The 16,030-nt window shown below is 45.6% G+C and overlaps 1 pseudogene; it reads left to right on the plus strand.

Moving 5' to 3' along the window:
- The first annotated feature begins 10,704 nt into the window (after positions 1-10,704).
- LOC124513752 (Y-box-binding protein 1-like) lies at positions 10,705-15,661 on the plus strand (annotated as a pseudogene).
- The last annotated feature ends 369 nt before the right edge of the window (positions 15,662-16,030 follow it).

Genomic DNA, 16,030 nt, shown 5'->3' on the forward strand with positions numbered 1-16,030 from the left:
AGTGGCTGTTAACTCTTCTCAAGTGCAGGATTTCATGTGGATGTACGTCTTCCAGTTCGTTTGGGTATATAGCAAGGGGGGGTGATTGCTACGTCACAGGGTCAAAGCATGTTGAGTTTTAGGAGAAAATTCCCAACTGATTTCCAGAGTGGCTGTACTCCCTTGCATTCTCATCAGCGTTTGGTGGTGTCACTGCTCCGGATCATACCATTCTTTGCTTTGGGTTTTATTTTTTTCATGTTTATTTATTTGTGAAAGAGAGAGCGTGCAAGCGAGGGAGGGGCAGAGAGAGGGGGGACGGAGGATCCGAAGGGGGCTCCGCACCGACGGCGGTGAGCCCAGTGCGGGGCTCGAACTCACGAGCTGCGAGACCATGACCTGAGCTGAAGTCGGACGCTCGGCTGAGCCGTCCAGGTGCCCCCAGATTATAGCCATTCTTAATGGTGGGTAGTGGTATCTCACTGTTGTTTTAATTCGCATTTTCCTGGCGACATGTGACGTGAAGCATTTTTTCACGTGCTCGTTTGCCACCTGTGTATCCTCTTTTGGTGAGGTTTTTGTTCCAAGTCTTTGACCTATTTTTTAATCAAAACACATTTTGTTCGTCTTGTTTTCTCATTTTTGAGTTTTAAGAATTTTTTGCCCCCTGGGGCGCCGGGGTGGCTCAATCGGTTCAGCGTCTGACTTCGACTCAGGTCATGATCTCACAGTTCATGGGTTGGAGCCCCGCGTCAGGCTCTGTGCTGACAGCTCGGAGCCTGGAGCCTGCTTCGGATTCTGTGTCTCCCTGTCTCTCTCTACCCGCCCCCTCTCTCTCAAGAATAAATAAACATTAAGAAAATTAAGAATTTTTTGCAAACCTTTGGATAACACTCTTTTGCCAGACGTCTTTTGCAAATATTTTTTTCCCAGTCTGTGGTTTGTCTTCTCATTCACTTGGCATCGTCTTTTGCAGAGCACAGGTTTTTCATTTTAATGATGTCCCGCGTAGCAGTGATTTGTTTCATGGACCTGTCTTTGGTGTGGTATCTGAAAAGTCATTGTCATACCTCAGGCCATATAGGATTTTCCTATGTTATCTTCTGGTTTTTATAGTTTTGTGTTTAACCTTTAGGTTTGTGATTCATTTTGAGCTGAGGGTATAAGGTTTGCGTCTAGATTCATTTCTTGGCATGTGGATATCCAGTGTTCCAGCATTATTTTTTGAAAAGATTACCTTGGCTCCATCGTATTTCTCTTGTTCCTTTGTCAAAGATCGGTTGACTATATTTACGTGGGTCTGTATCTGGCCTCTCTATTCTGCTCTGTTGTTCAATTTGTCTATTCTTGTCTATTCTTTCGTCCATACTACCTTGTCTCAGTTATTGCCTTGATAGTAAACCTTGAAGTCACATAGCGTCAACCCTCCGACTTTGTTCTCCTTCCATATTACGTTGGCTATTCTGGGTCATTTTCGTCTCCATATAAAGTTTAGAATTAGCTTGTCAATATCCACAAAATAACTTGCTGGGATTTTGATTAGAATTGCACGGAATCTATAGACCAAGTTGGTTGAAACGATCATCTTGACCGTATCGAGTCTTCCTATCCATGAACCTGGAGTATCTTTTCACTTATTTAAGTTCTTCTTTGATTTCATTCATCAGGGTTTTGTGGGTTTCCTCAGATGATCTGTATACATTTTATTAGATTTATACCTAAGTATAAAAACTTAGGTATACTCAAGTATGCTCATGTCCTAGTACTTGGGAAGTGTACTGGCCGGTTATTTTCTGGAATGTCCCTCGACTCGGACTTCTCACACGTTTTCTGATGATTAGACTGAAGTTATGCATTCTTTGGAAGACCACTACCGAGGTGGGGATGCACCTTTCTCAGCGCATCATGTTGGGGGTACATGGGGCTACATGAGGTCTCTGTGTCTCATCACTACTGACCGTTAACCTTGATCACTTGGTTAAGGTAGTGGCCGCCAGCTTTCTCTACTATAAGGTTACTACTGTTCTCTTTGTACGTAACAGATGTCTTGGAGAAGGCATTTTGAGACTGTACAAGTTCGTTGTTGCTGCACAAAACTTTGCCCGCTAAGGTTCACGTCCTTCAGTGGATTTTTCTAGCAACAGTTACCACTGGGGTGGGGGGAGGTTTAAGAGTGATTTTCTATTCTTCTCTTTCCTTCTACCTGTGTTAAGTATATTTTTCTGCAAGGAAGGGTTGTTGCTTTTTCAATTATTTACTTACGTCCGCGTGGACTCACTGGATATGTATTCTACGGATTATAATCCAGTATGACTGTTATTTATTTTATCGTTTAACTTATTCCGTTTGTAAAGCCTCAAATTAAGGCCTACTGTGATGTGCTGCCTTGAGACCTGGTGACATCGGGAGAGCCTCCAATGGCCTAATCACAGTCGTCCTCCTCGTTCTGTTCCTGAGATAAGTCCCCTCACCAAACAATCCTCCTTATCAAGGGGCCCAGGCACCGTGCCTGTTTAACCCGCAGGAGAGGGTTTCAGTTCCTGCCAAATGACGGAATTATTCAAACAAACCAATCTCATCCTCCTGCAGGGACCAAGGGTCACACAACCTTCCTCCCACAGACCCCCCCCCCCACTAGTTGGCTGTGCTCCCAAGCACAACACCCTTGTGTCCTTCTATGGCATGTGGGACCCTACCACCCCACCCCTCCCCGGGCTGTGACGGTAGGTGACTGATAGAGTTCTGTCAATCTCATCTGTCTGGTGTTGGATATCAGTGTGTTTGGCCATCCCCACACCACTAGGGCGGGAATCCTTCTCTCACCAATCAGGTGAAGAGGAAGAGATTAAAACATGGCATGTCAAGCCCCTAGGCATTCTCTCAGGTTGTTCCTGTACTCTTTTGACTTGCAGAAGTGGTTGATTCTTTGGCTGGCAGAGAAAATACCAGAGGAGCCTGGGATATCTTGCGATGCCAGTAAATAAGGGCTTCTTTGCATTTCATAAGAGAAAACTGTGGGCTCTGTTGGGCTGCTCGGTAAGTCACACGAAGTCATCTACAGTAATCCTCATTTCACCAGCTACAGGCTCCTAGAGCAGCAGTCACTCCTGGGAAGCCGGGACTCATGGCGGGAGACAAAAGAGAGTCTCAACCCTGATATTTCAAACATGCATGTCCGAAACTTTCAAACGAAAGAAACTACACAACGACTATGAGCCACCTGGCATTTGCTACCTGTACGCAAAAGGGCAGCTAACCGTGGAGAGTCTTTCCAGCCTAAAACAAGTGTACTTTTTGTTTGCTTGTCTATTTTGTATCTGCGGCTTCAGGTGGCTGACGTGTAAAACCCAAAGTGAAATTCCATCTTATTTTTGTTTTAATTTTTTTTAAAGTTTATTTCTTGAGCAAGCGAGAGAGAGAGAGAGAGAAAATCCCAAGCAGGCTCTGCACCGTCAGCAGTGAGCCTGACGCAGGGCTCGAACTCACGAACCGTGAGGGCATGACCACAGCCAGAATCAAGAGTCAGATGTTCAAGCGACTGAGCTCCCCAGGCGTCCCTGAAAATCCATAATGGAAAATCGTACATTATGAGAAGTGACTGTTATGTAACAAAACAGACTGTAAAAACATTACTTTTGTTAAAGTGTCGGGGTTGCAAGCGTTATTTTTCTTCAACTAGTTTTAATAACAGGCTTGTGTGTTATTGAATGTGATTTAAAAGCACGTAGCAAAAAGTATACTTCAGAAGACAAGTGTTCCCTTAAAGCTGTCGTCTTAGCGAAATACACACTTTCCAACCATTGTGCTATAGATTCAAGATCCTTTCAGAACTCCTTTTTGAGAAATGTCTTTGGAGTAAGTTTATAAGCCACCTAAGAAAAAAAATGGGATCACTATTTTCATAGTCTCCAACTATTTGTTTAAATCAAAATCACATTCCCTGGTTTACTCACCCACTTCATGCACAGCGTTGACTCTACATTTTGGCTGCTTCTAAAAATAAAGTTGAAACTCCCCTCACTCCTCAAAAATCATACTACCATTCAGTCTATTCAAACAACCTGGGACAGACTCTGTAAGATATCGCAGCCAACTTCTAAAATAGTCCAAGTTTCCTTTAACCATCTGGCATTTAAAAATGTACATATACCATTGTTCCCTCAACCATCCCATCCGATATTGGACTGATTTCCCCCCTACCGTAAAAGGTAACAAAGAAATTCACATTCATTTTCGCAGGATATAAATTTACTGAAACTGAGATAATAATTGGGGCACCTGGGTGGCTCCGTCGGTCAAGCGTCTGACTTCAGCTCAGGTCACGATCTCGCGGTTCATGAGTTCAAGCCCCGCATCGGGCTCTGTGCTGACAGCTCAGAGCCTGGAGCCTGTTTCAGATTCTGTGTCTCCCTCTCTCTCTCTGCCCCTCCCCTGCCTGCACTCTGTCTGTCTCTCAAAAATAAATAAAAACTTCAAAAAAAATTTTTTTTGAACTGAGATAATAATCAATTTCCTCACAAGCTATCAGTCTTCCCTCAACCCTCAGCACGGTGCTTGACACATAGTACGTGTTGAATAAACGTTTACCCGCAAGGCAATACTTGTGTGAATAAATGATAATTTCTCCCCAGATGTTGACTTCCACCATTTATCAAGAGCTCAAAGTGTCAAAACACGTGGACATCTGTCTACTACTATCCCACCGGCCTAATGGCCATTTACCAAAACGAAATGATTATGTTTCACAATTTCACTTGCATTCTTTTCTTCTTCAATCAAACCTCGCCATGTGTATATGACAGAGATTGCTTCCGACACTCTGACCAGCCAAGGCAATGAGCAGCCACCTTCAGGCGAACGGACTGTCGTCCCGTGGCAAGATAAATTTCAACTCTTGGCCCCGCATCCAAAATATCAGTAAGGATCCTGATTCCCTAGTTTTCTTTGGGAAACAAAGGAATCGATCAGAGTAGATGGATTTCTTTACTTTTAGATCCTCCTTTCCCCTGTGCTGTTATCCCAAGAAGGCAAGGGGAGGACAAGTTCACATCCATAATATTCGCATACAAATTTTTGCCCTCGTTCTGGTTCACATTAGGCATAAGGAATCAAGAAGATGCACTATTGAATCTCTCCTAGGATAACCGACCATCTGGTCTGCCTAGGACTGAGGGGCTTCCCAAGACACACTTTCAGTGCTAAAACTGAACAGTTCCAGGCAACACAAGATGGTTGGTAACCACTTTCCGTATCCAAATCTACGAAGGTCGAAGACATTTTTTCAACCAGCTTGCAAACTTCTCAAACACCTCAACCATGCCATATAGGCCGACTTCGGCGCTCGACAGGTACCGTTTGATGAACAGATTGAAGAGTCCAAAAGGCTTTGGGAAGCAGAAACTATTCACCAATTGTTAAGAGAAGATCTTTGCCATCCAAGTGATTACCTGGGAGGGTGGGTCTGAAAATAAACAGGCCATAGGAAATGCTGCTCAAATTCTATCTGTCTATAGCTCTTGGGTTCATTAAACACCACGGTGATCTCTATCCTACATTGACCCCACACGCACTGGGTATTTATTACGTACTAGGTCTCCGATAACCAAGGAAGGAGAGAGTCCAAGGAAGGAACTTGCAGTCTATTACGGGACGCATAGAAGTCGACAATTTCCAATGCACTGTAATAAATGCAGCGCTAGAAATACGCTCAGGTAAGTATCCGCTAAGATTGTCGTGTTCTTTCACAATTACGGAGAGGCATTAAAGATTTCCAAGTAGGTGAGGGTGATGTGCTCAGATTTGCTTTTGGGAAAGATCAGGGTAGGGGCACCTGGGTGGCTCAGTGGGTTAAGCGTCGGACTCTTGGTTTCGGCTCAGGTCAGGATCTTGCCGTTCGTGAGTTCAAGCCCCATCAGGCTGAAAACTACTAGTGTGGGGCTGGCTTGGGATTCTCTCCCTCTACCTCTCAATATGCCCTCCCCCCCCCGTCTCTCAAAATAAATAAATAAACTTAAAAAAAAAAGAATGAAAGGTCAGGCACCCAGTGTGCTATGCTCTTCGGCATTTATGGTATCACATTAGTTCAATTTCTATCCATTCGCCAAGCTCAGCGGGCAGTCACCAGGCAAACCAAGGCCCCCATTTGGTTAGTCAGTATCGCAACATGGTGACTGTAAAACAGAAGTGATAGTTCACTTCATTGACTCTACTAGGTCTGTTCCATTGCTTCCATTTCAGGAAGTTTTACATCTAGAGATTCTTCCCTTTTTCTCCTTCCAGGTCTCATCCCCCAGAGGCAGGATCACTGTAGGGTGCTTGCTAGCAGTTTGCAGATAGAAACAAATGACAGCTGGAGTCCCGGAATGCAGCGGTTCCCTGAAGATTAGCTGAGGCTTAACATTACTTTGGGAACCGGATAATGGGGGTATAAGAAAATACGAAGCTGTGAATTTAATCCCAGGTGTCTTCAGTCCTATGTCTGCTACAGCACTCACCTCGAATTTTCCAGGTTCAGAAGGGTTTTGTCACCTAACGAAAGTTGGTAGGCTCCTTCCGCCTCTACCTGAACCCCTTCGTCACGCCATCACCAAGTCAAAATGCCACAAAGACTGGTTTTCTTGGACTCCAATACTACTGACGAGAGTTAGCAAACAGGGACCCTCATCTTTTGTTTTTACAAGCCAGAAATCCTTAGTCTCGTTCTCTCTGTGCATGCGTGTGTGTGTGTGTGTGTGTGTGTGTGTGTGTGTGTGTGACTACAACTGTATCCGGGATTTCTTGGTTTATTTATCAGTCTTGGTTCATATCTATATCTACCTGTTTTCTAATGTCATCCCATCCTACACACACACACACACACACACGCACGCACGCACGCACGCACCTCTTCCCACCTCCCTTTCTAAGACTATCCTCTCTGATCTGGTCATCCTGATCACCCAACAAGGCTAAAAGTGGGTCCAACACTGTTTATAAACAAATCTTGGCCAACCCAGACCACTTCAATTTCATCTACCTCCACAGAGTATATCCCATTCAATATACACCGAACCCACTTAACATCCTACTATGTGCCCAGAGCTGCACTAAGCATTTGATAACATTTATTCTCATTTAATTCTCAAAACGACCTTGTAGAAAAGACGTTATCATGGTACTCATCTTCTGCTTGAAAAGAATATTAGCCCTTTTTAACAAAGGGAGTAGTTAGGGAGATGCTAAGTTGATTTCTTCATATACGCTATGATATTAATTATGAATGTGTGCATGTATATACTTGTTCTATATATTTTTCCCTCTTTCTACCTGATCTAGCTTTAATTGAGCATTTTTATGAATCTCTTTTATCTCCCTTAATTATATATTACTCATACCTCTTTTTCTAATGCTTTCATTTTTTTTAAGTTTATTTAGAGTGGGGGAGGAGCAGAGAGAGAGAGGGAGAGAGAGAATCTCAAGCAGGCTCCGCACTGTCAGCGATGAGCCCAACGCAGGGCTCGAACCCATGAACTGTGAGATGGTGACCTGAGCCGAAAGCGAGACTTGGATACTTAACAGACTGAGCCACCCAGGCTGCTTTTAGTCACAGAGGCAAAAACTACTATATGCATTTTTAAGTAAGTCCTGTTTCGCCCTATAGGTTTCTATAGGTTTTCTTCTGGGTTTCTAACTTGTTTGAACTGCAAACTTAGTCTTAAAGGTTCAAGAAATTTCATTAATTGCCAGTTCGTCCTGCTTCTTTTCTTGTTTTGAGGGTGGGAACAATGCTCCTTCAAGCTCTCTACATCTCTGAGCTGAAAACAGAAACTCCAATACATTTTTTAAAATAATTTTGTTTTGTTGGTGAAAAAAGGAAAATATGTTTTACCCTTTTTTCCCTAATGTTTCAAGTTTTTATTTATATTCTAGTTAGTTGGGGTGCCTGGGTGGCTCAGTCAGTTAAGCATCCAACTCTAGGTTTCGGCTCAGGTCATGATCTCACGGTTTATGAGTTCAAGCCCCGCATTGGGCTCTGTGCCGACAGCTCAGAGCCTGCTTGAGATTCTCTGAATCCCTCTCTCTCTGCCCCTCCCCACTTGTGTGCTCTCTGTCAAAAATAAGCTTAAAAAATTTTTTTTAATACAACATAAATTCCAGTTAGTTAACATATACTGTAATGTTAGTTTCAGAAGTAGAATTTAGTTAATTCATCACTCACATATAACACCCAGTGTTCAGTGTACATTTGTAAATAACATGATCAAAAATATTTGACAAATTAAAACTCTGTATTTTTTAAATTACCTTTTATTTTTTTATTTATTTTTATTTTTTTAATGTTTTTATTTATTTTTGAGAAAGAGAGAGAGTACAAGCTGGAGAGGGGCAGAGAGAGAGAGGGAGACACAGAATCCGAAGCAGGCTCCAGGCTCTGAGCTGTCAGCACAGAGCCTGATGTGGGGCTCAAACTCATGAATGGCGAGATCATGACCTGAGCCGAAGTCGGACGCTTAACCATCTGAGCCACCCAGGCGACCCTAAAATTATTTTCTTTTAATTAAACTGGAAGGATGTCTGTATCTTCAGGTTTCACTGCCCAAATTGATGTCTAGCTTATGAAGACACTGATTTTGACCACATCTTAAATTTCACTTCATACTTTGAAAAAAATCGTATAAATTATACCCTTCATTATATACATACACACAGCAAATATACACACAATACATATAAAAATAAATGAGATCACTACTGGTAAACTGTTTGAATGCCAATTTCTGAATACAGTGGTGAATTCACCGAGCTAATCGTCAATTTATGAGAACTGTCTAGAGAGTCAACCAGACTCTCCCTACTGACTCCTTGTTCACCTTTTTAAAAATTCTAAACTTTCTTTACGGAATGCCCTTTCTCTTGCCTCCTATAAAAACTAGTGCAAATGTTAACTTCTCCATAAAGCTTTCCCCATAGTTCCATCTCAAATAAATTGTTCCCTCCTTTGTACTCTTAAAACACTTCTTCTAGATTCGTATAATAGATTCATCTATAAATCCTGAGAGACCCTGGAAACAAAACAACCGAATAACTTATATATCTACTTAAGCAGTTAACATTTGCCATATATATATATATAATATATTATATATATTTATGTATAAACGTATGCCTTTATCTAGGTTTCTATGTTTATGTATTTATTTCTAAGGAATGCTATGTGGGATATAAAAAATTCCTCTGCAAATTTCAATTGCAGGTGAGATGCTGTTTAAGAAATTAAAAACTGTATTTATATCAACACGTAATAAGTTGGGCAAATAAATTATAAAACTTCACTACAGTACCCCCTTGCATTAATTACACATAATGATATAAGTATGACGTTATGATGACATACGTCCTTACTGGTTGGCATAGACACTTGTCTATTTAGTGTTGGCTGGAAAATCTGTTTATGAGCTAGTATTATAATACCATTAAAATACACAATTTCTAGTACTCATGATAATATTTACTAATACATATATGTAATTCTGGAACGACAGACACCAAAAATGTAACAGTGGTTTTGCCCAGGTAACAGATTTGCACATACTTTTTACATGTTTTTTAAGTTTATTTATTTATTTTGAGAGTGACGGGTTAGAGAGAGAGGGAAAGAGAATACCGAGCAGGCTCTGCACGATCAGCACGCAGCCCCATGTGGGGCTCGAACTCCGGAACCGTGAGACCCTGACCTGAGCCGAAACCAAGAGGGGAGGGAGGCTTAACCGACTGAGTCACCAGGGAGCCCCAGTTTTTACATATTTTTATACTTTTCTATATCATCTGAATGTCTTATATTGAACGTGTACTGTTTTTATAATCAGAAGAACACCAGTTACTTCGGTGTTCGGAAAAACACGTGAGAAACGAGTGCCGCCTCCGATCGGCAGCCGAGTGCGGACCCCAAGAGAGCCCTGAGAAGCCCCGCCTCCAGCCTAGTTACCATCGAGTTACCACACCGAGGAGCAGAGGGGCCGACATCCACATCCGGCCGCCTCTGGCTGCAGCTGCCCCGCCCCCCGCCCCGCCCCCACTTCCTCCCTCTCCCTCCATTTCCCTTCTCTCCCGCTCCCGCTCCCCCACCCCAGTCCTGCTGCCATCGTACACGCACCGCCCGCCCCGGTGTCCGCCTGCCCAGGTATCCCCCCCACCCCATGCCCCAGCCCCCGCCCCGGCCCTCCCCCTACCTCGCGTCTGGCCACCCCCCACCTCTGCCTTCCCCCTCCTCCCGCCCTCTGCCCCTCCCCCCCCCCGCCGCCCCCCCCCCCGGCCCTCTCCCCACCCCAAGTGCAGCCACCCGCCATCCCGCCACGCCCCTCCCCACCCCTTCGCCCCGCCCCCCCTCCGCCCCGCCCCCCGCCGCCGTCCCTGCCCTGCCCCCATTCCGCGTCCCGCCACCCACCATCCAGCCCCTGCCTTCCCCCTCCCCCCACCCCTCCTCCTCACCCTCTGCCCCTCCCCCACCCCGTGCCCCACCCCCTGCCACCGCCTGCTGCGCCCCTCCCCCACCCCTTCGCCCCTCCCCCACCCCTTCGCCCCTCCCCCTTCACCCCCCTCCACACACACACCCCCCCCCCCGCCGCTGCCCCGGCCCCGCCCCTACCTTCCCCCTCCCCCACCACGGCACCTCCCCCCACCCCTGCTTTCCCCCTTCAGCCTCCCCCCACCCCCCCCCCCACCACTAGCGGCACCAAGCCCAACAATATGGGCGGCAGCACAGGGAGCTGCTGCCCGGGTAGCCTCACAGGGGCGCCGCCTGCCGGCACAAGAAGGTCATCGCAACGAAGGATTGGGGAACAACAGAATGCTTCAATGTAACGAATATGGTTTCATCCCCAGGAATGACACCAAGGAAGTTGTATTTGCACACCAGACTGCCATAAAGAAGACTCCCAGGAAGTCCCTTGGCAGTGGAGGAGGTGGACAGACTGCGGAGTCAGATGTTGAAGGAGAGGAGGGGAAGGACGCAGCAAACGTCAGGGGCAGATGCGCCGCCGCAGTGCAGGTCGGTGACTCTGCGGGGGACCCTAACCGTTACGGACGCTATCCGCGTGGCAGGGGTCCTCCACCCAATTCCCAGCAGAATTACCGGGACAGTGAGCGTGGGGGAAAGAACCCGGGACCGGAGCGTGCTCGCGAAGGCCAGACCCTCACGGCGCCGGCCCCACCGCAGGCGACGCTTCCCCCCTGAATACGTGCGGAGACCGCGTGGACGCGGACCACAGCCTTCCAACATCCTGTGCAGGGAGAAGTGATGGAAGGTGCCGACGAGCAGGGCACGGCAGAGCAAGGTAGACCGGTGACGCCCAATGTGGCCTGGGTGGTGGACCACCGCCCCGCACGGGGCCTCCTCGCCAAAGGTGGTTTAGGGAGGACGGCGGCGAAGACGACGAGGAAGATGGACGAGATGAGACCCCAGGTCAGCCCCCACCCCCACGTCCCTCCCGCCGCAACCTCGGTTACCCATGCAGACGCCCAGAAAACCCCAAACCGCGAGACGGCAAAGAGGTCAAGGCAGCCGATCCACCGGCCAAGAGTCCGTCCACTCCCGACGTCGTGCAGGGTGACGCGAGGTAAGTGTCCGCTTACCGGCTCTGCCATCATCCGGTTTCGTCGTCCAGCGGGAGGTGAGGAAGAAGTTCCGGCAATAAGAAATGCGCCAAAGATGGGAGCTTCAGCCCTTAAGTGCCTGCTTGTTGCTCATTGGCCAGACATTCAGAACTATCGGCATTATTATTTTTACCTAAAGACGTCGGTTTTTGGTTAGTGACAAACGCAGTTTTTAAAAAAAGAAAAGGAAAAAAAGCCTGGTTTGTCTCAAGACACTGTTCAAGGTTTTCAAATGGTTTCCTATCTGGTCAAGTTGGCATGTTTAAGAACTTCATTTTTAATGTGTAATAAAAGTTCACAACTCGATTTTTTTTCCAAAAGTTAACGAACGGCAAGCACCTGTTAATAAAGGTCTCAAATAATAATAATAATAATAATAGTAATAATAAAGGAAACAGCGTTGGCAATGAAGACACACAGAGTTTCACTCACAGAATTCCACACATACACCACACTCACACCACGGACACACAACCACACATAACAAAACACACACCCATTACATATATCACAGACACTCAACAAGTATTGACACGCACACACTGGTATGCACCCCAAAAGTACCACCCACATGCACACACACACACACACACACACACACACACACACGAAGAAAGAAAATAGTGTTGGAAAATGGAAATCTTGAGTAAACTGATAAAAACTTTTCAACAGTAAATAATTCCGCAATGTATACGTATATCAAATTATCACATTGTCTGCTTGCAATATGTGCAATTATATTTGTCAAGTATTCCTCAGGAAGGTTAAAAATGGCAAGAGCGGGTCACTGAACAAAGAGCGCACCAATGATATCCCACCAGTCTTAGGTTAGTAATAGTGGTATTTGTCCAATTAATTTCCATTTGCCATCCCATGCGTGCCAGAAACTTTTAACCCCTACCCTTCCTTTGCTGTTTCAAGACAACACTTGCAAATCTGTTTTCTTCTTTTTTTCAGATAAGATAGCGCTAAGAGGAATGTTTTCTGTTTGATTCTCAATCCCGATACCCCATGATTTTTAAAAATATCTATTTTTTAATTTATTTTAATCTTCATTTATTTTTAGGACAGCACAAGCAGAGGAGGGGCAGAGAGGGGGACAGGGGATCCAAAGCGGGTTCTGCGATGACAGTCTGATGGCAGTGAGCCCGATGCGGGGCTCGAACTCACGACCCGCGAGATCACGACCCGAGCCGAAGTCGGACGCTCAACGGACTGAGCCACCCAGGTGCCCCGTGATTTCTTTTTTCTTAATTAACAATATCCTTCTATTGAAAAAGTAACAGGCACATGGTAAAATTTTTAATGAGGCAAAGGGTATACGATGGAAAAGATATTTCCCTACTGCCCTTGACATCCAGGTCCTTTCCTTGGAGACGCTCGCTATTAAGAGTGTCTTATTTATTATACTTTCACCTAAAAGTCGTATCTGTCTGTTTTTCTTTTACACAAATGAGAGCATAGCAGTCACACTGTTCTCTATTCTGCCTTTGTACCCTTAACCATCTATCTCAGGAACTTTTTTATAGGTACATATGCATCTATCACATTCTTCGAACAGCTGATCATCGTACAGAATTTATTTAAACGTTTACCTGAAGGAAAGGCACAAAGGGTGTTTTGACCCTTTGGCTATTATAAACTGACCTGTGATAAACGTCCTCGTGCATAGAGGTACAGATATTTTAGCATGTAATATCTCCAGGGTAGAATTCAAGTATTGACGGTAAGACAGTTAACAGGCCGGATAATATGTGAATTTTTTTAATGCCGATACGTGTTCTTAATTGGCCCCCACACTAATGTCGTCGGTGGCGCCTTCAACCAACAACACGAGAGTGTCTCACAGTCCACGGCCGCCTCTACTTCAGGTAGGTGACTCTTCTTCTAGGTGTGACCTGCTTCTTGGAGCTTTAGCAAAGTGATAAGAGAAAAAGTGTTATATCCTTGTCTTCGTTTAGGTTTTTTAAATTACAGGTAAGATGAAGCATCTTTTTGTACTTCCAAGTCATTTACAAATATTTTTTCCTGATTTGCCTCTTTGTACACTTTGCTTATCCTTATACTGGCTCGTCTTTTTCTTATTCAGAAGGGCACTTTTTTTAAAAAAGCTTATTTAAGGGGCGCCTGGGGAACTAAGTGCATTAAGCGTCCGACTTCAGCTCAGGTCACGATCTCACAGTCCGTGAGTTCGAGCCCCGCGTCGGGCTCTGTGCTGACGGCTCGGAGCCTGCAGCCTGCTTTGGATTCCGTGTCGCCCTCTCCCTCTGCGTCTCCCTGACTTGTGCTCTGTCTCTCTGTCTCTCTCTCTCTTTCAAAAATAAATAAATAAAACTTTATCATAAATAAAATAAGGTTTATTTATTTTTGAGAGAGAGAGACAGTGTGCAAGCAGGGGAGGGGCAAAGAGAGAGAGAGAGAGAGAGAGAGAGAGAATCCCAAGCAGGCTCTGCACTGTCAGCGAGGAGCCAGATGCAGGGCTCGAACATGAGATCATGACCTGAGCCGAAATCAAGAGTCAAAGGCTTAACTGACTGAGCCACCCGGGTGCCCCTGAAAGGGCCCTTTATATCCTCGGAAGCCTAGTTCTTCTTATGTCAAACGCGTCGTCAATATATTTTCCAGTTGCCATTTATCGGGTGACTTCTCTAGGACGCTTTTTACTGAGAAAATGTGTTAATTGCTTACGTCGTTAAATTTATCATTATTTTTCGGTAAAGATTTGGGCCTTGTGTCTTGCTGTAGGGAGGCTTTCTCTATTTCATGGATGTAAAACATTTTCCCCAAGTTCTCTTCCAAGAGACGTTTTCCAAATCCATTCTTCCTGTGTAAATCTTTGAGCGGTCTGGCATTTATTTTTAAGGAAGGAGTGCATTAAGAATCTAGGTTTCTCTCTTTTTCTTTCAAAAGAGATAGCCAGTTGTCCCAACATCATTTATTGAACTATTTGTCTTTTCGTCACTGGAAAAAATACCGTTTATCATATACTAAAGTCCCATCATTAGTCGGGTCTATTTTTGGACACTTTTCTGTTTCACTGATGTATCTATGCCTGTGCCGGTACTGAGCAGTTTTATTTACCGTACATAGTTAGTACATTTTATTATCTGGTCAGATGAGCCCCTCTGTTATTTTTGTTTTTCAGGAATTTTCTTTGCCCATTCTGCTCTTTTCTTAAAAGCGTATTTATTTGGGGGCGCCTGGGTGGCTCGGTCGGTTGAGCTCCCGACTTCGGCTCAGGTCGTGATCGCACGGCTTGTGAGTTCGAGCCCCACATCGGTCTCTGTGCGGACAGCTCAGAGCCTGGAGCCTGCTTTGGATTCTCTGTCCCTCTCCCCCTCCTCCACTGTGTGCGCTCTCTCTCTCTCTCTCTCTCTCAAAATAAATTTATTTATTATCACGTGTGTGAGTGGGGCAGGGGCAAAGGGATGGAGAGAGAGAATCCCAAGCAGGCTCCATGCTGACAGCGGGGGTTCCATGTCCGGAACCGTGAGATCATGACCTGAGCCGAAACCAAGACTCGGACACTTAACCGACTGAGCCACCCAGGTGCCCCTTGCCCCTTTCTGTTCTTAACTTATGTCTCCAAAAGTTCACGTCTAGCTCCGTGAACCTCGAGTGGTCAGTGTCGTGTTCCCCTCTACTTCACCCTGTCGGTGAGGGCGGGAGTCCTGCTCTGGGGCCACCAGGATGGTCTAGCACGACAGACACTTTACAGGTGAGTTTGACAGAAGTTTGTTAACCACATATGTTCACCATCTGGGGGAGGAGGACACGTGCCATGTAGGGCCACACGGGTGTTCCATTCCAGAACAGAGGGAACCAGCAGGTGCGAGGGAAGGCCGGCCTTGTAGTTACAAGAGGATGGGGTGCCCCCTGCTTCCTGCGGAAGGAAAGGATTGGTTTGTCTAAATTTCTCTGGCTGGAGGGTTGCCGAAACCTTCACCAGCAGGCACCGTGCCTGGTCTGTGTGCTAATTGGGGGTTGTTTGCTGGAAGACCGTATCCACGTGAGCACGGTGGAGAGTGGAACGTGCAGCTGGGCTCTTTGAGGCCCTCTTTGTTTTCCCAAGGTATCGAGATACGCACCAGATTAGGCCTTACTCCACAACCGACCCTTGAGGCCTTGACCTCGATTTCAACCTTGATGATGACTGAACCTTCCAGAGAGTATGGTAAGTACCTCCCTAGGAAACGAAATATGTAGTTACTTGACCAAGAGGAAGAGGGCCACAGGGTGAGGTTGTAAAAAACATAGACTTTGGAAGTGCCCACCTTGATAGGCGATAAAGTATATTGAGAGACCTGTGTGCCACTGTTGTAGGGAGTGTTTGTCCCCAGGGGGTACAAATGGAGATTAATCAATGCCAGTGGCAAAGGTGACAACCCGCATGGGCTCCGTCTGACATTCTTTAAGTTAA

Source organism: Lynx rufus, unplaced genomic scaffold (assembly GCF_022079265.1).
Source record: "Lynx rufus isolate CCGP_SWC_20201006 ecotype Redwood Valley unplaced genomic scaffold, mLynRuf1.p SCAF_19, whole genome shotgun sequence".
Classification (NCBI taxonomy): domain Eukaryota; kingdom Metazoa; phylum Chordata; class Mammalia; order Carnivora; family Felidae; genus Lynx; species Lynx rufus.